The sequence below is a fragment of the Protopterus annectens genome, chromosome 3.part0 (genome assembly GCF_019279795.1).
Source record: "Protopterus annectens isolate FY-2018-M chromosome 3.part0, PAN1.0, whole genome shotgun sequence".
NCBI lineage: Eukaryota > Metazoa > Chordata > Ceratodontiformes > Protopteridae > Protopterus > Protopterus annectens.
Window position 1 is genome coordinate 416,332,197 of NC_056731.1, and position 26,573 is coordinate 416,358,769.

The window sequence follows — 26,573 nt, forward strand, 5'->3', positions numbered from 1 at the left end:
CCACTCACGCATGTACTTACCTGCATGTCTTTTAAAGTGAATTCAACCACCGGGAGGAGACACAGACTCTGCACGGAAGGCACCCCAGCTGAGAACTGAACCAGAGAGCCTCTTGCTGTGAGGCAACAACACTAATCTCTGCACCACCACGCCATTATCGAGAAATATACAGTACATTAAATATAAAACATATAGTCTTTGAACATAGTAAGTTAGGTATACATTGGGCATTGAAAAATAAGCATACAAGTACTTGAAATAGTAGTACATCAATAGTAGGGAGTGGACCTTCCCACAGTATGGGTAATGGATATAAGTGATGAATACAATGGAGAGGAGAAAGACAGATGATTAGAGGGGTGCTTAGGTTGGGGGTGCTTAAGCTGGAGCGTGTCAAGGGCATTCCCATTTGGAAGACAGATGAGAGAACAGGTGAGATCTGAAATTGTTATGGTTAGATAGATTGCGTAGGAGGAAGGGAAGAGAGTTCCACTGTTTAGCTATGGAGCAGAACAGTAGTAGTTGGCCAGGAGGATGTGAGGGTTTGTAGACTTGTAGGAGATTTTGGCTTTTGGATCTGAGGGAGCGGTTAGGTATGTAGGATTTTAAGGATGTAGTGAGAGAGGGACAGTTTGCAGGTTTGAAGATGAGCTTGTGGGCAGTGGTAAGTTGGAGATATCTCAGGTAGTTGGGAAGTTCAAGCCATTTGAAGGTGTGCAGGGATTGGCAGTGATGGGATGAGTTTTTTGCATTGGTTGCAAATTTGCAGATTTTGTGGTAACAGGATTTGAGTTTGGATCGTAGGCCAAGCTGGAGATTGGTGAACAGGGGAGTGCCATACATAAGAGAGGGAAGAAGGAAGGTGGATGCAAGCGTTTGCTGGGTAGAGGGGCTGAGGTAGAGGTTATGTCTGTAGAGGTGACCAATTTTTTATGGGTTTTCATTATTGAGGATGGATGTGGGTGTCAAATGTTAGGTCTTCATCAATGATGATGCCTAGAAGTTTGGTATAGGGAACGATTTCCAGGGGGGTGCTATTCCGGCTAAGTATGGAGAATGAGTTTTTGTTAATATTGTAGTTTCTGGAAGGAGTAAAAATCATTAGTTTGGTTTTATTAGTGTTTAGGGCCAGGTGGTTGGATTGCATCCATGTTTCTGTTTTGGAGATAGCTAGTTGGGTTTTTAATAGCAGTTCAGAGGGGCAGGAGGCTGAGCAGATGATAGTAGAGCCAACTGCATACTGGATGAGTGAGGATTCTGGGATGGAGTGGTGGAAGTTGTTGATGAATATGTTAAAGAGTAGAGAACCAAGAATGGAGCCTTGGGGTATGCTGGTGGGTGTAGGTAGGAAGGGAGATGTTGATGCTTTCCATTTGACAGCTTGTTAGCATTCGGACAGGTAGCTGGGAAACCAAGATATGGTGGTGGGAGAGAGATGTAGGGTGGAGAGCTGGGATAAGAGTAAGGTGTGGGAGATGGTGTCAAATGCCTTTGAGATATCTAGAAACAATGTAGATATGAATTTTCCAGCATTGCATGTGTGGTTTCAAGAAAGGAAAGAGGGACAGAAATGGTACTGTGGCTGGGATGGAAGCCGTGTTGAGTAGGGGAGAAGAGATTGTTTAGGGTTAGATATGGCATGAGTTGTGCATGGATAGTCTTTTCTAGTATTTTAGAAAGCAGTAAAAAAAAAAAAAAAAACAACAGGACAACCATTGCAGCCACTTTCAGTTTAATAGAGAATAAAATACAAATAAAACAGACAAGCGCTTTCACGTAGAAAACTACGCTTCATCAGATCCTTAAAACACAATAAAGCTCCTAGGACATAAATACTCACATTCAACCTATCAAAATAATGCTGGGGAGCAATTAAAACAATTAACATAAATCACATTAAAATCACCTAATTTTCTTAAAATGACGTTACAGATATTGTTGTTGAGACATGGGTGAACATGTGCTTGCATCCTTAAAATCCACTTGAGCTCTATTTGCTCCATATAATTATTATTGTCACCCCCTCTTATATTTCTAAACACTTGTTGCAGTACTCTAAAACTAAAACTATGTGTAGGAAATTCTACAATGTGCTTAGCCAAAGCATTGTGCACATTCTTATTTTTCATATCATACAGATGTTTGTATGCCTTGTCCTTCAGTCGTTTCAACGTTTTGCCGACGTAGAAACATTCACAATCATTACAGGTAGCTAAGTATACTAGGTTACTTGCATTGCAAGAGGCATAAAAAATAGGTTTAAACTCAAAATTCTTAGTAGGATGTACATAGCATTGCATCTTACTTATCACTTTATACATCCTGCAGTTCATACATGGAAAAGTAACTAGTCTATATTCTTGCTTCTGTTGTCTAAAATGCAGAAGTTCAAATATCGAACATCACTTCTATCCTTTAAATTTGTTTTTCTGCAAGGGGTCTGTCCCCCTGCACCCTTCCACTGTGGGGTGTGAGCCCCTCACATCTCCAAATATATATGAGAATATTTGCTCACATTGACAAACCCAAATGTCAACAGTCAAAACATGGACCACAAAAGATTGAAAAAAAACAAACATTGATACTCTACCACTCATATGCCATGAAACAACCTCAGGGCATGCAACTGTCCTCAAAACAAAACAAAACAAAACAAATATAATTTTTGTAGGGGAGAAAGCCCCTTGTACTCCCACCCTCTTCTAATTATTGAACAATCCCCAGGGAAAGGGAATGTTCCCCTATTCAGGGACTGTCAGTCTTGCATACCTGTCGACCATCTGCATATGTTAACCAGATAGGGTCAGTTAAACAAATGCTGACCATCGAGCATTTCAACCCAATGCCTATGTCTCATGTATATATGTATGTATGTATGTATGTATGTATGTATGTATGTATGTATGTATATATACACCCACTCCAAGATTTCCATACTCTGGAGGAAATTGAATATTCTGAGAAATGGTCATCTTGAACTTGGTATATGCATGTCCATCTTTTGGCCATTTAGTGTACTTATTTTGTGATACACTGAAGTGGGTCCAGACATTTCAAATGGTTACCTCCACATTGCACATATTGCACACCCATTTCTTCAGCCTTTATGTGGCATGTGGGTGGCATGTATTACCTTGGCAATACCTGCAAATGGTCAGTTGTGATCAGTGTACTATCCTAGTAAATAAATGAAAAATACAATAAAATGGGGGGGGGGGGCAGATTTCCACACTACAGTGATGGTTGTCTGTATGATGATCATGTTGCTGTTGTCTGTTTTCCTGTTTGTAATGAAGTCATGCTGATTGGCCTCCTGTCCAGCAGAAACAGGTGGTCCCTGGTAAATGTCTTATACTCAGAAGTATATTGCATATTTTTCCTTTTCACATGCTCCTATGTCTTCTCAAGTCCTATGTCCACATACTATCCATCTTCCACTTTTTCTGGCAAGTCTAATTTTTCTTTATCCTTCATTCACCACTTTTTACTCTTTTTGCATTCACATTTCCTTGTAGCCCGTCTCTCATTCTTTTACATTACCCTTATGCTTCCCCATCACATGCTTTGCAGTTTATCTGCTCTGTGTCTTCTCCTTCTTCAGCTCTCCTCATCGCCCTACTACTTTTCTATAGATGCCCTGTGTCCAGAATCCTCTTCTCAGCAGTATCCCCTTCTTCCACATTCATTCCATGTTACATTTTGTTTTCTCATTTCAGACGTCTGACAATAAAATAAATAAATAATACAATAAATGCATTCCTTACATGAGAATACGGAATGTGGTACACATCTAGTACGGCCAACCCTGCTAGAATACGGCCGGGCAGCTGTCTGTAAGGATTGCCACCAGTTGTACAATTACTGTGCATTGTGTACAGATGCAATTGCTTTGCTATTCAGCCATATTGCTCTACGGCAAATTGCTGCTGCAGCCATTTGGTTTTGGCGATGTAGCTCACAGGGAAATGTCTTGCGAGCTACACAAAAGACCCCAATATTTTCATATCAGCACCTTGTACTCCTATTTCTTCTTATGTACTAAAGTGAAAATTCATTAAGGATTTCTGTCTGACCTGTAGCCATCTCATACTTTCTTCACATTATTCTAGAATCCATTATCTGGCTGAAAAGTCATTTGTTTTTCTTTTCTCAGTTGTTTACATGTCTCCTTCACTAGGGCTGCTGTAGTCTACTGCATTACCTTTGGTACTTTGGTACTTTTACAGGACTCCATGTAGAACTTCTCATTTTGCTCCATACCCAACTCGTCATCCTCATGTGTGCTTTCTTCTTGTTACTCATAATACTGTTACATTTATATTTAGCAAGGCTAGTTCATAGGTTCATAGGTTTAAACTGGGTTAACTACAAGTGGGGCTTTTGTAAGCCTGATTTAATGGCTGCCTTTGCCCATCGCAGATGTTGGTGTCAGACCAGGAGTGAATTTCTGATTTTCCATGTATTAGTCCAGGTTCCAATTCAATAAGGTTAAGGAAGGGCTCGGCTTCACACAGATGGGAAGCCTTTTCAGAAAATATGGATTCTGCAGGATGCATGCCTGCCCTTCAAACATGTCCTATTTAAGTCACAGGCAAGGTTTAAATCCTTAGATCCTAGTAAGTGTGGTGCTGTTCATTGTTCAGACAAGCAAAAGGTATATCGGAGTGGATTACAGGGATACCAAGTATGTCAGGCCTACATCACCTGTCAGCAGCCTGTAGAAGTACAGAGATAGGCTTTGAGGTGATCTGCACAGGGCATTGTGTTTACACCCTTATTTTTTTGTGAGGAACTTCTATGAATGGTCCAGGTGTTGCATATGTCTGGTCAGATACATAGAGGAGGGGTATTTTCTCAGTGATGGGTGTGATGATGCTAAGTACAGTGGCATGATGTCTTCCCTGGACCTAGATGCCCTGTCCTTATTTATAAGTTGAGTGACATAGATTGATTTTCTTACAACCTTATACACATGTTGGCTGAAAGTCATGTTACTATCTATATGAGTCCTCAAATCCCTGACTGCTGTGTCTACCTTTGGGGGTTATCAGTGAGGTAGTTTTCCCTGGGTGTCTGACTTCTCAAAATGTACTATTATGCAATTCTTAGCATTGAGTTTTAAGCCTTGGCTTTGGCACCAGACATTTGTCTGTGTTAAACCTTCCTGTAAGATATTAGTGTCTTGGGAGGTTTCTATGATTGCTTCTAGCTTGTAGTCATATACAGACTTGGTAAGCCAAAGGCTCTTGACATTGCACTTGACTTCCAGAAAATAGATGCCAAAGAAGAGCTAACCAAGAATAGTCCCCCGGATGATATCACTGGTGACCAGACTCTTTGTGGAGGTGAGCTCTCCAATACTAACTTCCTGAGTTCTATCTGTGAGCCAGCTGACTATCCAGCAGGTTACACTGGGGTTTATGCTTAATTTCATGAGTTTGTTTACAATGCCCAAGTGGGTTACTGTATCAAATGCATTAGCTAGTTCAGAGTAGGCAGCAGGCAACATTTTGCCCTCATCCATTGCCTTAGTGACTTTCTCAAAGAAGTCCAAAAGGTTCAGTAGGTATGACCTGCCTTTGATGAAAATACACTGTGTGGGGTCCAATGTCTGAAGGTTTCCTATGTCATTGTTAATCATTTCCATGATAATTCTTTCCATGGCTTTGCATATGAGACTAGTCAGACTAATGGGTCAGTAGTTTCCATGATTCATTGCTGGTCCACCCTGGTGCAGAGAGATGACCATTGCAGTCTTCTGGGGTCTATATTATAACATCGAAGTCTTACAACTTTGAATGTTATAATAGCGAACCCAGTAGAGCAAAACACCAGAAAACTGAACAGTCAGAATAGCAAATTTTTTCCCAGGGAAAAACAATCGCTGTTCCGACAAACATACACACAACACAAGTACACCAAAATAAAATAATCCACACACACACACACACACACACACACACACACACACACACACACACACACACACACACACACACACTTCACAAAACCCTACACTAATATACACCACTAGCTATCCACTTACCTTAACCCAACCCTAATCCTAAGGTCCGTCACTATTGCACACTCACCTTACCCGCTCCCTAACCCTAACTCACCTACCCCACCCTAACCCTCACGTCCACACAATTACACACTTACCTGACCCATGCCCTAACCCTAACTCACCTGACCTGCGCCCTAACCCTAACTCAACTAACCCGTGCCCAATCGCACACTCACCTTCATTCGCACACTTACCTTAACCCGGTCCATAAACTTCACTCCACAGTCGAGGAAATAGTGAAGCTGCAGAAAGGGCCTACTGAATACTTTCCCTAGGAAAGTATTCGGTGTTCTGCAGCTTCGCTATTTCCAGCATTCGCTCTACTGGGATCAATATTATAACATTGAAGTTGTAAGACTTCGATGTTATAATATAGACCCGTCTTCTGTTCATGTGTCATGAGGCCTATGCTGAGGCTCCACATAGCCTCTGCACAGCCTCTGCATGATGCCTGTGTGGAGGTTATGGTTGAATAGGGACACCAGTGGCCCTGATAGGTCATGTTTCAGGCAATTTAGGAGGCATCCTGGGATATAATTGGGGCTTGTTGAAGCTGTATTCTTGGCCTTAGAGAACCCATTTAAAATCTGCTCCCTACTCATAGCTGGAGGGATTATGTTAGATGATATTTCCTGGGGACAGTTGGGAGTAAGAGGGGTAAAAAGTTGGAGCTGAATTTATCAGCCAGAAGATTTATTATATCTCCCAGTTCTGCACACTGTTGTGTACTGCCTTTGAGGCTTTGGACATAGCTAAAGAAGGCCTTGTGGTTATCCTTGGCCTGGGATGCTTCCTTTACTTCAAAATTCACTTTGCTGGACTTAATTAGTCCTCTTAGTTGTAGATGAAATGGTTTTATCTTTTTTTGGTGTCATACTTCCTAATTTTAGCTATGACATTTTTCTTTTGTTGTACAACCTGTTTCATTTTGGATTCCACCAGGGTGGGATTTTTTTTAAGTTAGTTTTGGGTTTACTTCTAGTAGGCACAGCAGCCTCTATGCAGTCCTTGACATGGTTGTACACTGCTTTGTGGTCTAACTTTACCAGAGAGGGCATGACACGGGGGAACTGTGCAGCATTCAAACATATTTGTGAGTACCAGGTCCAATACTTTTGTACTTTTACTATGCATATGCACTAACTGGTACAGGCTGCTTGTGTTACAGTCTAGGAATCTCTGCACCTGCAAATTTGGGGTTATGTAGGATTCCCAGTTTACAGAGGGATAATTAAATTCCCCCATGTGTATGATATTTGACTGAATGGTGAGTGTTTCTAATAGGCCTATGTATGAGCTATGGATTTCATGGGAAATAGAGGGTGACCTATAGCTTGCTAGGATATGGTATGAGACTTTGTCTATGGTAATCTGGACATGGAGGAACTCCAGTGTGTCATCCTGATTAACCAACCTAGAGGTATGCTTGTTATTGATGCAGATTGAGACACATCCATCTTTAGCCCCTATCTGTGAAGTTGCAGGTCTAAATGTGTGGAAGGCACTGAAGTGTTGCATTGCCAGGGTGTTCACTGTAGCTTTAAACCATGTCTTGGTAACTGCTCAGATATCCACATTCTTCAAGGCTAGCAGAGTATTGAGGGAGATGAATTTCTTGTTTAGACTCCTGGCATTGAGCTATATTTCCTTGGGGAAATTTTGCTATGTTGTAAGGTTTGTCAACTTGGCATTACCTATAAAGGCTGTAGGAGGAGGATAACATTTTAGTCAATATTCAAAAGCCTAGGGGGGGAGGTGATGACCATCCTTGGCAAAGTAATGTAGTTTTTATTCATGCTCTCTCACACTGTATCCCTCTAGAATGACACCACAAACTTATCCATTTATTGAAGCCAATCTTCTGTTTCTATTGTGACATTATCCTTGGTAAAGGTAAGATGCTGCTTAATGCAGGATACATATCAGATTGTGACACACAGTCTAAGAGCTCCATAACGTCTGTCTTCATACAGTCTAGGGAGGAATGTCTCAGGTGATTTACACCTACTTGGACTATGACTGAATCATACTGATACCTGTGGTGCAATGACTTGAATGCATGCATAAGTTGGTGGATTTTGGCTTAGGCAATTGACCATTATTTTCACCTTGTTCAGGTTGCATGTTCAGTGTTAGCTGGTGTTTCTGTTGAGAGCTTTTAGATTTGCAGAGGATAGTTCTTGCAAGATGAATGTCTGCGAGGTCTTTAGGGTTTTGGAAGATTGCATTTAAGTGCCTCAGCATAAGTAGGTTTAAGTGTGGGGTGCATATTATGTCTCATGGATGTAGTGTGAGTGTTTCTGTTATTATGCATGTTTGAATGCAAGAGTTTTGTCTCCTGAGGCATTGCATTAGTAGCTGTGTTACTAACATATCAAATATATGTAATCACTATTGATGAAATTATAGCTGCATGTAGTGAGAGTATGCTGTGGTATGGGTAGTGTCATGTGAATGAGTGTGTGTGTGTGTGTGTGTGTGTGTGTGTGTGTGTGTGTGTGTGTGTGTGTGTGTGTGTGTGCGCGCGTGTGTAACGTACAGAGCCATGTCCAACCCAGAATTGTTGAACATGCTCCATCTTAGCAAAACCAAATCTACTCGAGCTACATGCTCTAGGGATATAAACCTCAACACAACAATGAATAGAACATGCTGGAGGGATAGATTTCCTTCACAGAGACTTCCCTTAGTATGGAACAGGGTCCCGATCTACATAAGACAGAGCACCTCACTATCACTCTTCAAGAGGAATCTTGATGAATGGATGGGTAACAGAAAGTTCACACCGGAGATCACACCAACAGCACTACTAGATAGGGGCCAAGGGTACTAGCTGCTAGTACAAGGGTCTAGGGAACTACTAAAGGGGCAGTGAATACTGCACAATGTGGCTGGGCTAATATATGCCTTCGGGCAGATAGCCCAGTACCAACCTATGAACCTATGAACCTATGTGTGTGTGTGTGTGGGTGTGTGTGTGTGTGTGTGTGTGTGTGTGTGTGTGTGTGTGTGTGTGTGTGTGTGTGTGTGTGTGTGTGTGTGTGTGTGTGTGTGTGTGTGTGTGTGTGTGTGTGTGTTGGGGGGACTGCCATACCTCTTAATTCTCCTTGACTGATGAACAGCACTAAGAATACTCTTTAATATTGCACTAACCCACTCAAAAAGCCAATAGAACTGGGGACAATTATGAATAATAGCCTAATCCACTTATATATTTAATTGGAAATGTTTTTTCGGGGGATAAAAGCATGGCATACCATGAAATATGAAACTTGAATATCTGGCATTATTGACTGACTTTAATGGTCTGTGACATATGGGGACTATGTTCCAAACTTCCGAACAAAATTTGGGGGACTGCTAGACAATACCAGGGTGTCTTTCTGAATATTGCTCTAATTCACATAAAGAGTTAATAGTGCAACAGGTCTTGCATCACAAGGAGTTGTTATTCAAACTTCAACTGACTCAGAATTGCTCCAACATGGGTCAGACCTTGTTAACAACTGGTGCAAGGATAACGGTATCATATTAAATGTAAAAAATGTAAAATGGTTAATAGGATCATAGGACTGTAGGAGTTTACTAGGCTATCGACCTGGACGTCATTTCAAGCCTAGCCGTTTCAATCCAATGTAATGCCATAGATACTCTAGTCAATTCCCAGAATTTTATTTTGTAATGACTGCCCATGTCCAGAAGGGTTGTGAGTGCCATCCCTGGTAAGAATTTACAGTGCCCCAGCCATTTGTCCAGGTTCCTTTTGAACAGTGTCATAGAGGTGCTCTCTTTCACATGAATTGGTAGCCTTTTCCAAAGACACTGCAGTTGCTGGGAGACAAATCTGTCCCTTCAGCATGTCCTATTTAAGTCGCAGACAATATTCAGGCCCCTGGAACAGGTAGCACTAGTCCCATTTGATTTATGGATGTGTAGCAAGTTCATTAGGTTTAGGTCTGAGATTGCTTTGTAAGACAGGCATAAGTCTCCCCTAACAAGTCTATATGATACAGACTATACTGACAGGAACTTTAGGAGGTCTGTGTAAGGCATGTGTTGGAGTCCCTTGATCTTATTTGTTAGAAACCTCTGAGGTGTCTCCAATTGCTGCAGGTGCTTTGTATGGTACATGCCACACAGGCCATTATACTCAATCATTGGCCTGATAAGTGTCAAGTATAGAGGGGTTATAACTTCCTTTGCTCTAGAGGTGATGCCTTTACTTATCAAGTGTGCTACATAGAAAGCCTTCCTTACTACAGTAGACACATGGTGGTCAAAGTTAAGGTCACAGTCTAGTTGTGATCCCAGATCCCTTACCATTTTGTACGTACTTAAAGTATTATTGATTTGATAGTGTGAAGGGGCATTACTTTTGCCAAAGGGAATGAAGATGCATTTCTTTGCATTCAGTTTAAGACTGTGACTAAATCACCAGTCATTAGTCTGCATAAGACCTTCCTGAAGTATACTGACATTATTTGGAGATTTCATAATTGCACCTAGTTTCAGTTGTCCGCAAACTTGGTCAGCCACAACCGATAGTTTTGGCCTGAACTTCTGAGAAGTATATACCAAACAGTAAGGGGCCCCAGCACTGACCCTTGTGGCAACCCTCTGGTGACAGGTTTGATGGTTGATGTGGAGTCACCCACTTTGCCACTCTGATAGTGTGTGTGTCCAGTTGCAACCCATCTTACAACAAAGGGGTTAACATTCAGTTTGCTAAGTTTATCAGTAATGCCTGAAGGGTCTAAACTATGCTGTTGAAAGACAAAGTAACTGAACACATCTTTACTGACACATAAATATCGACCTCTGCAATTGCTGAATGGCAAATTTTTTCCCAGAGGAAAAAATCGCTTGGCCATCATCGGGGATTTGCCCTTTTCCCCACTGTAGTAGTCTCAGAATTGGTATATGTAGTTGGTGATGAAGCAGATGCAGAAGGAATCACCACAAAGAAATATACCTCCGTTGTAATCCAAAATAATGTCTTTTATTATAGTACAAGAAATAAAATGAGCACTTTCATGTAGAATAACTACGCTTCTTCAGATGTAGTTTTAGTAAAAGAATATATATAGAATTTAATACATGAGTATTTAGGTTTTATATATACAAAAACATTTTTCATGGTACACTTTTTATGGTATGGTTTATGATGTATCTTGTTATTTAAAACGATATCTAAGCATATGAACTTTACATTATACATAGAACTATGAATTAGACATGTTTTTAAGGTCTTAAGGTTTTCAGGTTTCAAAAGTTTTTTTAGATTTTATGGTTTTATAAAGTTAGTATGATATCTGTTAAAGTTTATTAAAACCTATGACATAATGTATCACAAAATCTTTATGGGTGTATACATGGCATGATACTATACTGATGTATGTATGCTTTTTTGCTTTGAATAGATTCATATAGCACTTTAAATGACTATGCAATTGGCATAAAGCACTTTAAACATCACAGAGCACAATAGCACTTTAAATAGTTAATTATCTATTAAGACAATTGATTGATTGATTGTTTGGTTTGACTGCCAAAACTCTGTATAAAACAATGCATTTCTTTTACTAAAACTACATCTGAAGAAGCGTAGTTATTCTACGCGAAAGCGCTCATTTTATTTCTTGTACTATAATAAAAGACGTTATTTTGGATTACAACGGAGGTATATTTCTTTGTGGTGATTCCTTCTGCATCTGCTTCATCAGTTATCTACTTTATTTTTCGGAAGGTATCTTTAACTACCAGCAACAGTTCTACATCTTTGTTTATATGTAGTTGGTGATGTGTGGGGGTTGAAGCCCCCCACTATGTAGGGTTTGAAAGTTTGGTTTGTTTGTCTTCAGCCAAGTGATTTTTTTCCCTGGGGAAAAAAATTTGCTGATGTGGCCAATCGGCATTTGCAGAGGTCGATATTTATGTGTCGATAAAGACGTGTTTGGTTACTTTGTCTTCCAACATCGTAATATAGAGCCATGCCTGAATGTGGGATTGTGTTGAAAGTTTTTGCCAAGTCGAGGTATGCTGTATGCTCAGATTTGCCTCGTTAATGGCCCTGGTCACATTTTCAAAGAAATCCACCAGATTTAACAGGCAGGATCTGCCCTTGACTAAGCTGAATTGGGTTAGATCTAGGGTTTGGAGGTCTCCTATGTCTTTATTTATGAAGTCCATTATGATTCATTCCATGGCCTTACAGCTAAGGCTGGTCAGACGTTTGGGTCTATAATTCCCCTGGGTCTGTTGCTAGGCCACCTTTGTGGAGGGGAATAACTGTTGCTGTTCTCCGTTCTGCAGGAACAAAGCCTGTGGTTAGGCTATGACTGAAAAGTGTACATAATGGTGATGCTAGTTCATATTTTAGCCTGTTTAGAAGGCAGCCTGAGATGCCATCTGGTCCCACAGAGGCTGTGTTTTTTGCCTTGGACAAGGCTTTAATGGTCTGCTCTTCAGATATGTAGGGTGCGTGGGGGGGTTTGGGCAAGGTTTGCGATAAGTTTGGAGGGGATAAGGGAGTGAAAGTTTGCCTAATCTATCTGCTAGCAGGTTTACTATCTCTCTGGGGTCAGTGTATGTGATACCATTAGTCACAAGTTCAGCACATGCTTTAGTCCTACCTTTTAGGTTACATACGTGGCTGTAAAAGGCCTTATGATTATCCTTGACTGTGCTTACTAAATTTTTCTCAAGGATGACCTTAGAGTATTTGACACATTGTCTTATTTGCCTGTGTAGCTGAGGAAAGTGCTTTTTCATTGTCGGGGCTTAGTTTTCTTGTACAGCAACTGTTTTTGTTGTAAAGTTTGCTGATGCTGGATGTTCACCATGGTGATTTATTTTTGCTTGGGGCTCTGGGTTTGATTCTTTCTGGAACAGCCAAGTCTATACACTTGTGCAAGTGATTTTATATGGCTTTATTGTAGGCTTCAGTGTAGTTACCACTTCCATCTGGGGGTTGGGCTTGGAATGCATTTATACAGTCCCCTAGGAGGGTATATTTTGACTTGGTGAAGTTTTTTTAGTCTGAGTTCACCCTTTGTGAGTTCTAGTGTTAGTGTCAACTTGAAGGTTACTGATTTATGGTCACATTTAACTAATGAGGGTGTGATTATGTAAGGTATTGCCAGATATACCAGGAGAAGTAGGGCAGTGGATGTGTAACATATGCCAGCTCAGCTAGCTGTAATTCTGTAAAACAATTATATGTCATTTGTATATCAAACGGATTTGTACAGATGCTTGTATTGAAAAATGTATTTGCAAAGCTGCATGTGTTAAAATGTACCAACTGTGTGCCCAGCTGGACAGAAAAACAAATATAAATGCATTATTGTAACTGTTCAAATGTATATGTTTTAACAAAGGATACCAGAAGAGAAGAGGCTAATTACAATCCACCTAACTTTGAAAATAGTTTGAAATTAACTTACCTGGCTTAGGCCATAATGATTGTATCTTACAGTTCTCAATGCAGCCAGAAACAAAAAGTCTGTACTAGTAAGCTTTCTGCATTGTTGTTGGGGTGAATTCATTGCTACTCTGGAAGGGTTGTGGCTTGAAATTATTTTATGACTTCCAGGAGCTGCAGCAGATCTTAGCAAGGCTCCCTGTGTGCTAAATCCTGACAACTTCTAACCAAGGGGAGCTAGCATTGGAATCAGAAGTCAGATGACCAGATGTATGTGATGTCATTCTGTAATACATCACTAAAAATTTAATTTTAATACTAGGTAAGACTGAAGTCTCATTGTAGTCTATTTTTGGAACCTGGCAGAGAAGGACCTGTCACCTAGTTCATCTTGCCTTGCTCTAGTAAGTAAACCAGGGAATAGTAATTCTTTATATCAGTCAGGAAAGTATCTTGAGATTAGTTAAGTACTGTTTTTTCTGTATCTGTGTGAATCTATTCATCTGTGTTATTTTAATATTTTGTGTGATTGAAACTCTGGTGTTTCTTGTAAATAGGTATTTAGTATTTTCATGTTCTCTTCTTATTTATTATCAAATATATTTAAACTTCTTATTGTGGCCGGTCTTTTAAAGAATATTTTAATCTCTGAGAGTACTTACATATATTTGGTGACAGCTCTGGCCACTCCTGATAGTATTGCTGTTGCTTAAACTACCATTTGTATTAATATTAATTTCACTTAGTATAATTGGGTACCCTTGCAAGAGCCTTACAGTAGCTGGCTTTGGAGTGTCTGATAGTGGTGTAACTACCTTATAGTGTAGATAGAAGGGGACATAGCTAGTAAATCTGTGCCAGCCTTTCCCAGGTGTGTGTGTGTGTGTGTGTGTGTGTGTGTGTGTGTGTGTGTGTGTGTGTGTGTGTGTGTGTGTGTGTGTGTGTGTCTGTGTGTGTGAAAATCAAATCTCAAAGAGTGTGTGTGTCAGCTGTTTGGAGCAGGCACACAAAGCACTAGTTTTACAGAGAAGATGCTGGAGAACTTTACTTGGACACTCAGCTGAGGTCTCATCTCTATAGCTGTGCCAGTGGGGAGTCTTACTGGGGACCTGGAGAGAGAAAGGTAGAGAAAACCAGACCCCAGACTGAGTGTGTTCCCTGTGTGCTCTTGAGGGAAATTGTGCTTGATGCAGAGAGCTGCATCTGGAAGTATTGGGTATATCCATTTTTGTTCCAAGTGACTGTCCCTCTCCAGTGTCAGTGCTGAGGATTCAGGCTCCTTGATTACTGTCCCAGATTGGGGACATCACAGAGAGTCTGACAGTTGTGGCAGTGCATATGTTTGTCATGTTAGTGAGGACCAGATCTAGTATGTTTGTTTTTTTTGTCAGGGGTATGAATAATTTATTCCAGGGCATTTGAGTTAGCAAAGTCAAAGAACATTTGCACTAGTGAGTTAGGGCTAGAGTAGGTTTCCCAGTTAATGGTGGGATAATTAAAATCCCCCATGACCAGAGTGTTGGACAATATTTGGATTGACTCCAGTTTGGTCAAGTAGGACTTGTGTGCATCATGATCCATGGAAGGGGATCTATAACTGGTTAAGACTTGAATGGGGGTCTTACCCACAGTTAGTTGAACTTGGAGTAACTCCATGGTGTTGTCCAAATGGGGAAAATGGGTTGTGGATGGATGGATAGATAAAAACACCACCTCCATTGGTTCTCATACATTTGTTTTGTAGTCTGAAGGTGTAGAAGGCATTATAGCCTTGCAAGGTGGGAGTACTCTCTGAGGCCTTGAGCCAGGTTTCTTTGACTGCACAGACATCTACATCTTCCAGTGATAGACTTGTTCCCAGGGTTTGCAGTTTTTGGTTTAAGCTACTAGTGTTTAACAGCATAACCCTTATTTTGCTATGATTGACAAATTTCATGTTGGTAATTTTGTTTTCAAGACGTTGCTTAAAAAAGTCACTATGGGGGAGGCAAGAATCTTTGCCAGCAGCCAAAAGCCTAGTGGTGCCAAGTGCAAACTGTCTTGGGGAAAGCAGTGAGGTTTGTTGACCATGACTTCCCAGGCTGACAGAAACTGGATCCCCTTTGAATGACACCAAAATCTAAGCCAATTATTGAAATCAATCATTTTTTGTTTATACTGTGGCATCATTCTAGGTTAGGATCATATACAGCTCAAGGCTAGGGACATACCTGCCTGGGGCACATACTCAGAGAGCTGAATCATGTCTCTTTTCATATAGTCCAGTGAGGCTCATCTCAGGTTGGTCACTCCAACATGAACTATAAAAGAGTCATAATGGTGCTTGTTGTTGAGAGACGTGAGTGCATGCATGATCTGACAAATCCTGGCACTGGACAGGCAGATGACTGTGACTTTTTCCTTGTCCAACCATCTGTGTATCAGTATCTTAGACTTGGAATTACTGGCATACATCTGAAATCTTATCATTTGCAGATGTAATTCAGCATGACTGATGTGCAGAATGGCCATTTACTACCTTACATTGCTGTCATGGACACTATATTTTGGCTCAAGATCAAGGGGAATTACCAGTTTACAAACCGTTTAATTTCAGTCCAGAAGATTGTTTTGCCATTAATTAGTGTGCCAGTTTTATGGCAACACGAAATGACTCACAACAAAAGTAACTTCTCAATGGACTCTGCTATATCTTTGTATGCCAACTAGGTAAAGTGACAAGTACTAACATTTAAAAATAAGATGCAATATTTATATCAAATCAAAGATGTTCTACGCCACTACAATGATGCTTCACAAACCTATACAGAGTATATGTTAGTAAAGCAGCACCTGATGAACTAACACCAGTCACATTAAAGAATATGTCAGAATAAACATGATGGTAGCAAGTATCAAGTTACATGTTGGCTATTCAAGGGATGCTTGTGAGAAGGTTTTTATACTTCCTGCAATATGATAACAATTCAAAAAAGCTGTTCTTTGGTTAAATATGACTTATGTGATTGTTGTTCAAAGATGCAGGCAAAAAGAAGCATAAAGTAAAGTTAAGAGCAGTCAAGCAAACAACTTAGAATATGCTTCTGGCTCATCTCTGTGTTGAATCAACTCTATCAACAAAATACTTGTTACTAAATGTGCACCTGAGCCATGGAATGGCAATGGTCTTAAGAATGTGAATCACAATGAACATAGATGCAGCTGGTATAATCTGGTCTCTTCCCACAACACCCTGAGAAACACTGGTCCATTACTTGAGAAGGTAAGATGTACAATGTAACACTGGTGACTATTACAATCACTCAAACACTATCTTTTTCTCAAAGTTAGGCAGTTTAGTAATACATATTTAAAGGGTCTATATTATAACAATGAATGCTTAAAATAACGACGCTGTATAATAGACCCTTAAAAATCAAAATGGCGAAATGTCGAACACACGGAACAGCGATTTTGTTCCCTGGTCCGTGTGTTTGGCATTTTGCGGTTTTGATTTAAAATGGTCAATCAAACAGCATTCGCTATTTTAAGCATTCGCTGATATAACAGGGGACTTATTTAAAATGGCATGGGTAGTGTTAAAGAAGACAGTAAGCCTGTTAACTTGCTGGATGAGGAGGTATGCCAAAATTATATTTTTAAGAGCCCTGAAAAGTTGACACCTTTTGCTATTACACACACACATACATACAAATATTTCAAGCACAGGAATTAATGCCCTTCCAGCCTGCTGATATACCAAAACACTTGTTCCCATAGTAAGTGTCCAGGCTGTTCTTAAAAGTATCTAAATAAGTACTAATTTGGAACCTATTTCATGCATCAGCTGCTCTCAGAGAACCAGTTAGTACACTCCTCATTCCTACAGTATCTTCTACATAGGTTGTCTGATGATTCTCTAGTACTTTTGGATAACCCCAAACTTTCCTAGAGATAGTTGTCTCTAAATGCCTTATATAGCTGAATAAGATCTCTTAGATATAGGTTCATAGGTTCATACTAGGCTATCTGCCCTAGGGCATTTATAAGCCTAGCCAGAATGTGTTTGGCTTTCGCCACCCATTTAAAATTTATTTTGCTATGCCCTTTTTCGAGGTTAGTATACTGTGCCTCTGTCTAACAGTGACACAGAAGTGATACCCGGGGTAAACCTACAATCTCCCATCCACTCTTCAAGATTCCTCTTGAAGAGAGTCAATGGGGGCCTCTGCCTAACCTGGACTGGGATTTTATTCCAGAGTGAAGAGAGCCTCTGGGTTATGAATCTGTCCCTCCAGCATGTCCTATTTATTTCATTGCTGAGGTTCAAGTCTCTCGAGCGCATAGCTCGATGGGATTTGGATTTTCTGAGGTGCAGCATGTCCATTAATTCCAGGTTGGACATGGCTTTATATGTCAGGTACAGATCGCCTCTGAACAGGTGGTATGCCACTGAGTAGAGCTGGAGTTTCTTTAACCGGGCAGCATATGGCATCTGTTTGAGCCCTTTGATCCTCTTGGTGAGGTACTTTTGGGGTCTTTCCAGTTGCTGCAGGTGTCTGGTAAGGTACATCCCAAAAGGGGCATTGTACTCAATTATGGGCCTGATGAGGGATGAGTAAAGAGGCACGATGACGTCCCCTGATCTAGATGTGAATCCCTTCATGATTAGGTGGGCTATATAAAATGTTTTTCTAACCACTTTGGCCATGTGGTTGTCAAATGAGAGATTGCTATCAACTTGGGTCCCCAGGTCCCTAATTACTTCTTCTGTACTTAATGGATTACCACCTATGTGGTAATTTGTGGGCACTTTGTTTTGCCAAAGGGGATGACTATACACTTTTGGCATTTAGCTTGAGGCCATGGCTCTGGCACCAGTTGTCTGTTTCTATGAGGCCCTTTTGGAGGATGCTTGTGTCGACAGGAGAGTCGACATGCGCCCAGTTTGCAGTCATCTGCAACTTGGTCAGCCACAGTCCTTCCGTGTTGGCCTGTACCTCCGAAATATATACCGAACAAGAGAGGTCCCAGGACTGAGCCTTGTGGGACACCACTTGTAACTGGTTTGGAGTCTGACATGGCTCCAGCAATTCTAACCATGTGGGTTCTGTCCTTGAGCCAGTTTGCAATCCATCTAGTGACATAGGGGTTTATATTTAAGCTGGTAAGCTTATCTATAATGCCCGAAAGTGGGGTATTGTATCGAAGGCTTTGCGAGGTCCAGGTAGGCTGTGTGGACCACCTTCCCTAGTCAATGGCCTTGGTGACTGTTTCAAAGAAATCAACCAGGTTTAAGAGGCAGGATCTGCCCTTAACAAAGCCGAACTGGGTATGATCCAGTGCTTGTAGGTCCCCAATATCTTTATTTATGAGGTCCATGATGATCCTTTCCATAGCTTTGCAGACCAAGCTAGTCAGGCTTATGGGGCGATAGTTTCCAGGATCCGTTGAGGCACCACCTTTATGGAGAGGGACCACTGTTGCTGTACCACTCTTTGGGCACATATCCTGTAGTAAGGCTGAGATTGAACAGTAGTTTTATGTTTGGGTTTAGCTCTTCTTGGAGTTCATGTAGGACGCAGCCGGGACACCATCTGGTCCCATTGATGCTGTGTTTTTGCTTTGGAGAGGCGACTCTTACCTGAGCATCTAAGATGTCAGGGGCAGCACTCTGCTGGGATAGATATTTGCCCTTTGGTGGGAGGGAGACGTTTGCTCTGAACTTGTCAGCTAGGATGTTGGCAATGTATGTGGGTTCGTGTATTTTGTCATTTTGGACTAATTCTGAGCATATCTGGGAATTACCACCCAGGTTCCTAACATAACTAAAGAAAGCCTTGTGATTATCCTTAGTGTCCTGGGCAATTTTTCTGGCCTGAGACAATTTTATGTGTGCCCGTAGTTTTTGCTAATACTGATCAGTGATGCCTTCCCTTTTTGGGATTTTGCTCTATCATTTAGTAGCTTCCTCCTTCTATTGTATAGTTTGTTTATGGCTGGGGTCCACCAGACAGGACGTCTGCCTTTGGAGGATTGGGTCTTGGTTTTATTTGGGATTGATGATCCATGCATTCCTGAAGGTGTTCATAGAATGCGTTTATAAAGGATTCGCAGTCTGGCCGTATTTTCCACAGGCCCGGGCTTTGAAGGATTCCACCTCAGTTTTGAGGAGTGTGAAATTTGCTTTAGAGAAGTTTTTCACTGTGGTTTTCTGGGCAGGGGTGGGGTTGGAATGTGAATATCCAGTGAGATTAGTTTATGGTTTGATCTTACCAGTGAGGGATACACTTCTGGTCTGGAGCATAGAGTCCCCATGTTGGTGATGATCAGGTCCAGTATGTTTTCCCCTCTTGTGGGAGTGGTAACAAGTTGTTCCATAGCATTTGAGTTTATAAATTCTAGGAACCTTTGGGCTAGGGTGTTGGAGCCAGAGTAATGCTCCCAGTCTATGTTTGGGTAGTTGAAGTTGCCCAATATAATGGTGTTTGGAGAGACCTTCATATTTTCCAGTGTTCTCAGGAAGGCCGAGTGGGGTTCCTGGGTTTGGGAGGGTGGTCTGTAGCAGGCTATAAACTGGAAGGCAGTTTTACCCACTGTTAGTTGCACATGGATAGTCTCTGATGCTTCATGCTTTGTCACTAACCTGGAGGTGTGGGTACCTTTGATGAATATCGATACTCCCTCCTTTTGTGGTTCGTCCAAGTTTTAAAAGCATGGTATGAGGTATAACCTGGTAGTGCTGGGGTGCTCTCGGAGCCCTGAACCAGGTTTCTGTTACTGCACAGATATCAATGTTCTCCATGCTAAGGAGAGTTTCGAGTGCATCTTGAGGTTTAGACTTCTGGCGTTGAGTAGCATTACTCTTAGTTTCTTATCCCTTGTGATACCTATGGAGGTGGGTTTTTCTTTGAGCCTTGCCTAAAAGGCACTATGGGGTAGCAAGAGCCTTTGCCAATATCCAAAGCCCAGGGTGACAAGTGCAAGCCGTCCCTAGCAAAGCATCGTGGCTTGTCGAGCATATCATCCCAAGCTGACAGGCATTGGATCCCCTTTGAATGACACCAGTACTTAAGCCAATTGTTAAAATTGATCATCTTGTCTTCATACTGTGGCATCATTCTTGGTGAGGGTAAGATGCTACTCAAGGTCAGGGTCATACCGGCCTGGGCTACATGCTCAGAGAGCTCCTTTATGTTTCTTTTCATGTAGTCCAGGAGAGTGCGTCTCAGGTCATTCACACCAGCATGGACAATGACTGAGTCATATTTGTACTTGCCTTGGAGTGACCTGAGTGCTTGTGCTATGTGGCGGATCCTAGTGCCTGACAGGCTGCTCACCGTGACCCTCTCCTTGTTCAGCCTGGTGAGCGGGACGTCAGTGTGCCTGACAATTGAGTCACCTATTACAAGTGTATCAGGTGTGTTGTTTAGTCTTAAGGGCTGTGACTGTTTGGCACACTGGCTTTGTGAGATATGTGTTGCACGTGTTTTGTTTTGTAGCGCTGCTTGGGTGTCTGCTTTGGAGGTCTCTGCTGCTTCGGCAGATCTTTATTTAGAGCCTTCAAGTATGTTTTTGTGTGATTATGTGTTTGGTTTGCTGTCGTGGTAGGTCTATGTGAGACTGGAATTGTAGTGAGTGTGGTTTCCTTCTCCTCCTGACTGGTTATGCCAGTACTGAGTTGAGAGAGCTTAGCCTCCAGTTTGGCTATATGGTTGCATCTCTCACATGTGTTGGAATTTGTTGGGAGGAGGAGAGGGTTGTCTGTGTACATGAGGCAGTTGTAACATTGCCTCAAGATTCCCAGATTCACCAGATGGACCGAGAGGAGATTGACAACTGACCTTTGGACATGCTAGAATAATATTGGGAATTCCTTAATAATTGAAAACCAGGGCCAGTGGGGAGTGAGGGTGTAGTGCTTTTAATTTTTAGTGCTGACTTATATAATTGCTTTAGTGAGCAAGTGCCAGGTAACTTAAGTGCAATGTGTTACAGGTAACTTAAATGCAAAAACGACAAACAGTAACTTTCAAGTGAAACAAGGAAATAAGTACAGTAAGCAATGCAGATATCACTAGTGATCCACAGAAGCGCTGAGAAGGTGGAATTAGCGCTCCAGGAAATAACAAGCAAACAAACAACAAGCATATAAACAAAGCTAGATTTAGCAGGCCTGGATCTAGTCTATGCTACAGCAAACAAGGTGTACCAATTTCAGTAAGATACAGTTCAAATATTCAGGCACTATAAACCTTTAACCAGAAATTCCCAGCTCAGAAGGGCAGAGTCCAGCCTCTTCTCCCACAAGAGTGCAGACCACAAACCTTCTTAATGTAAAATAACTGGCCTGAAGCCCAAGTGCTTAAACCAGAACTAATACACTTTAAGAATAACAGACACTGGGCTCTCAATCAGCAGTTCCCAACTTAGAAGGATGAAAGCTACCTGTCCTGCCACCACAGTGCATGCCACAAACCTTCCTAATGTAAAACAACTGGTCTGAAGCCCAAGTGCTTAATCCAAAAGACTTAGAATGATAGCTACACTTTAATCAAGTTACTACCAAGCAGTAATAAATACAATTGAATACTTTAGAGAATGCATAAGAAACACCATACAAGCTCAAATAATTTAGTCTTTCATAATAACTTGCATTTTCACATCCATGGATGCCCTTGGTATATTTCTACTGTACTCTTTCCAGTTTATTCATGCTTGTTTTCTTATAAAGTTTCCACAAGTTTCGGACTAATGTAACTAACAAACAATGACTTAATCAATTATAAATTCCTAGATCTTATACATGTTTTTATGCAATCTATAGCTCTATAACCATCATTAACCAAATAGTTGATATGATTAAAAAAACTCAAAGCTGGATCTACCCATATACCCACATCCTTAAATTAATCTAGTTTCAATCACTGTGTGCTCTATTAAATATTCACCTTTCAGTTTATGTCTCCCAAATCTCATCTACTTAGTTGTATATGTATTTATCAGCAGATTATTCTCCTGTGCTCAAATGGTCAGTTTAGTCAAGTTCATCTGCAGACATGCCTTATCTGTAACACATGTAATCAATTTACCCAGTTTCAGGTCATCTGCATATAGAACACCTCAGATGAAAAATGTCTGAATGATAAAATCTGAACAAGAACAGGGCCCTGTGGGACACCATGACTGTAACCAGGAATTTCACCTGTCCAATTGCTGTATGGTACTTGCCATGTCCTGTTTGTAAGCAATGTAGCCATTCATCTTATCAAGAATACATCAGTACCTAATTGTTCTAATTTATTGATCAGTGTTTTGTGTATGACCCTGTTAAATGCTGAAGTTAAATCTATATAAATCACATCACAGCACAATTTTTCATTCATAGCTGTTATTATGTTGTTATAGAACATCACGCTTCAGGTGGTAATTGATCTAATTTCAACATGTGCATGCTGATATATGGTTTCAAGTCCCAGCCTATCCATTTTCAAGAATAATATTACCTTCTCCATTATTTTCCACAACATGAACGTAGACTTAATGGTCTGTATGACTCTGGGTTTGTCCTACTCCCTTTCCCTTAAAGGCAGGTTTAATAAGTGCATGTCTTCAATTGAGGAATCTCCCCATATTTATATGACCTAGTAAATTAATAGCTATAATGGTACTATAGGTTCTTGTTGAAGTGTTCTCAGGTCATTATTACTAATTCCTTCTCCTTCGTGTGCTTTGTTTTGATCCATTTTATACAGATCTTTTTCAATATAATCTAATTTGATTCCAGTTTCTGCAGTTACCTGGATGTCACTAGGACAACTTATCACCCCCTTTGTGGAGCCAAACTGTTTTGCATAAGATTTTGTAAATATACCTATAATCTGTTGTGTCTGATTATAAATTTTAGAATCAACAAACAGTTTATCAATTTGTATGTCTTTACTGTTCCCATGATATCTTATGTATCTATAAAAAGGTTTCCTATTATGCTCAATATCTTTATATAAATTTTCTTCAAATTTTACTTGATCTTATCTCACATTATGCTTAGTTTATTTTAGTTTTCAAAATTGTAGCTTGACCTCTCTTCAATTACTTACATTTTTTGTCTCCCACCTTAATTAGGTATCTTATTCTTATGGCAATATATCCCCCTGACGTATGCCTAGATCCTGGTGTTAAACATTTTTTTGATTTTTTTGCACTCAAACAATTTCTCTTTCAAAACTTTTCACATTCCATCTACAGTTTTTCCACTGAACACCTCAGTCAGGTTAGTTTTACATAGTGACTGTTTTGCTTCCATATAATCTGTAATTAACCTTCCGTGCATTGGTTTAGATTTCAGTTTGGCAGAATTATCTAGCAACAAATTGACCTTTATAACTCCATGATCACTGCACATAAACAGTAGTAAAACTTGAAGTTACATTAATTTCTTTGGGAACAAAAACAATGTCTAGTATGTTCCGTCCCCTAGTAGTTTTTTTTAAAATCTGAAGCAGTTGTTGTTCCTGAACATACGTTGTGAATAATTTCCTTACTAATGTTGTTGAATCAATATTATTCCAGTCTGTTTCTAGTAAATGTAAGTCCCCAGGTAATATTATTCTTCCATCCTGTGTTTCATGCAAGAAATGTATGAATTCCTCTATGTCATCTGCACTTGACTTTGGTGGTCTATACACTCGAACAATTGTTATATGTTCCAGGGCTTTCTTCATTGTCAGAGTTACACAATCTATAGTATTACTGCTATCATTGAACATGTAATAAAGAACAGGTAGCTTACATCCTTTTAAGCTGGGAATTGCTGATTGAAGGCCCAGTGTCTGCTATTCTAAAAGTGTATTAGTTCTGGCTTAAGCATTTGGGCTTCAGGCCAGTTATTCTACATTAAGAAGGTTTGTGGTCTGCACTCTTGTGGAAGGAGAGGCTGGATTCTACCCTTCCGAGCTGGGAATGTCTGGTTGCAGGCTTATTGTGACTGTTTATTTGAACTGTTTCTTTCTGAAATAGGTGCACCTTGTTGCTGTAGCATAGACCAGATTCAGGCCTGCTGAATATAGCTTTGTTTGTATAACATGAGCACTGAGCCAGGCCATCTTTCTTTGGAGAAGGTTCCCCTGCACCCTAGTAAGCAGGGGTGTGCAGTTAGAACTTGTCTGATTGAAGACTGCTGGAACAGGCCTCAGTTTTGAGCTTTTTTTCTGGTTAATTGGGTAACTTGTTTAAATCAGTTTGTTTTTTATTGTTTTATATATATATATATATATATATATATATATATATATATATATATATATAAATGTACTTTATTCATCTGCTTTTACTGTATTTGTGTTTCTTCCTACTTTATTACTGGGGACATTGACTTCAACTCTGATCTGCGATATATAACAATAAGTATAATTTTCTGCACTTTTAAACTTTATTTTTTGAGTGTATCTGCTATATTTTCTGAAAAATATATATATATATATATATATATATATATATATATATATATATATATATATATATATATATATATATATACATACATACATTTGTTTCCTGCCTTTCTAAGCTAGTATAGTCCAGTTTTCAGGTTAGTGCTGAATTCAGGGCTGGGTTACAAATCTCTGTGTTTGCCCATACCTTACTTGGATAGAAGGAACTTTCTCTGTTCACCTGTGAGAGAGGGGAGCTTTGAGCAGCCTATCTGTCTCTGGAGGAGTGGTTTCAGCCCAGAAATTTGTAGTTTATTGGCCATTTTGGGCTAATTTCTATCTCTTTCATTTCCCTGCTATAAATACCGTATTTGCCTGGTTTTGCGCATCGGACAGTGCCGGTTAGCTAGGGTAAAACTATTTCCGGCTCCACAAAGTCTCCTCTTCAATTTTTCCCTTGGAACTAGACAACCTTTCAACTTAAGCACTCAAGTCATTCATTTCTCAACCTGGCACTTGCTCAAAACCTATAGCAAGCACTTATAAACCCTAGCACTAGACCCTCCTGTACTGTACAGAAGGACAAGGCTCTCTATTCGACCTTACCAGCCATCCAGTAAAACAGTTCACTGTACTTATTCAGGCATGTTCAAAGGGCAGTTTCAGGTGTACTCTCCAGTCCAACTGGTGAATCTGGGCATTTTGAGGCAATGTTACAACTGCCTCATGTACACAGACAACCCCCTCCTCCTACCACCAAACACTAATACATGTGAGAGATGCGTTATACAGCCAAACTAGAGGCTAAGCTCTCTCAACCCAAGACTGGATAGACAGTCAAGGGGAGAAGGGAAATACTTGCATCACACCACCAGTCTTACATAGACCCATTAAACCAGCATTGGCAAAAAACACACATAAATACATGAAACCATACTCGGAGTCTCTAAAATAAAAATCTGCAAAAACAACAGAGACCTCCAAAGCAAACATTCAAGCAACCTCCACCCCCCAACACAAACCGTGAAACACATACTTCACAAAACCAGTGTGCCATTCAATCACAGCCCTTAAAGCAAAATAACATACCCAACATACTAGTAATAGGTGACTCTATAGTCAGGCATACTGACGTCCCACTCACTAGGCTGAATAAGGAGAAGGTTACTGTTAGCTGCCTGTTGGGTGCCAGGATCTGCCACATAACACAAGCACCCAGGTCACTCCAGAACAAGTACAAATATGACTCTGTCATTGTCCATGTTGGTGTAAATGACCTGTGCCGTACCTCCCTGGACTACATGAAAAGAGACATGGAAGAGTTCTCTGATCATGTAGTCCAGGCCGGTATGACCCTGACCCTGAGTAGCATCCTGCCCTCACCAAGAATGATGCCACAGTATAAAGAAAAAAATTCTCGATTTCAACAATTGGCTAAGTTTCTGGTGTCATTCAAAGGGGATCCAGTGTCTGTCCACCTGGGATGACATGCTCGACAAGCCACACTGCTTTGCTAGAGACGGCTTGCACCTGTCACCCTTAGGCTTTCGAATACTGGCCAAGGCTCTTGCCACCCCCATATTCCCTTTTTTAGGCAAGGCACAAAAGACAAACCCACTGCCGTAAATAGCACAAGTAACAAAAAACTGAGGGTAATGCTACTCAATGCCAG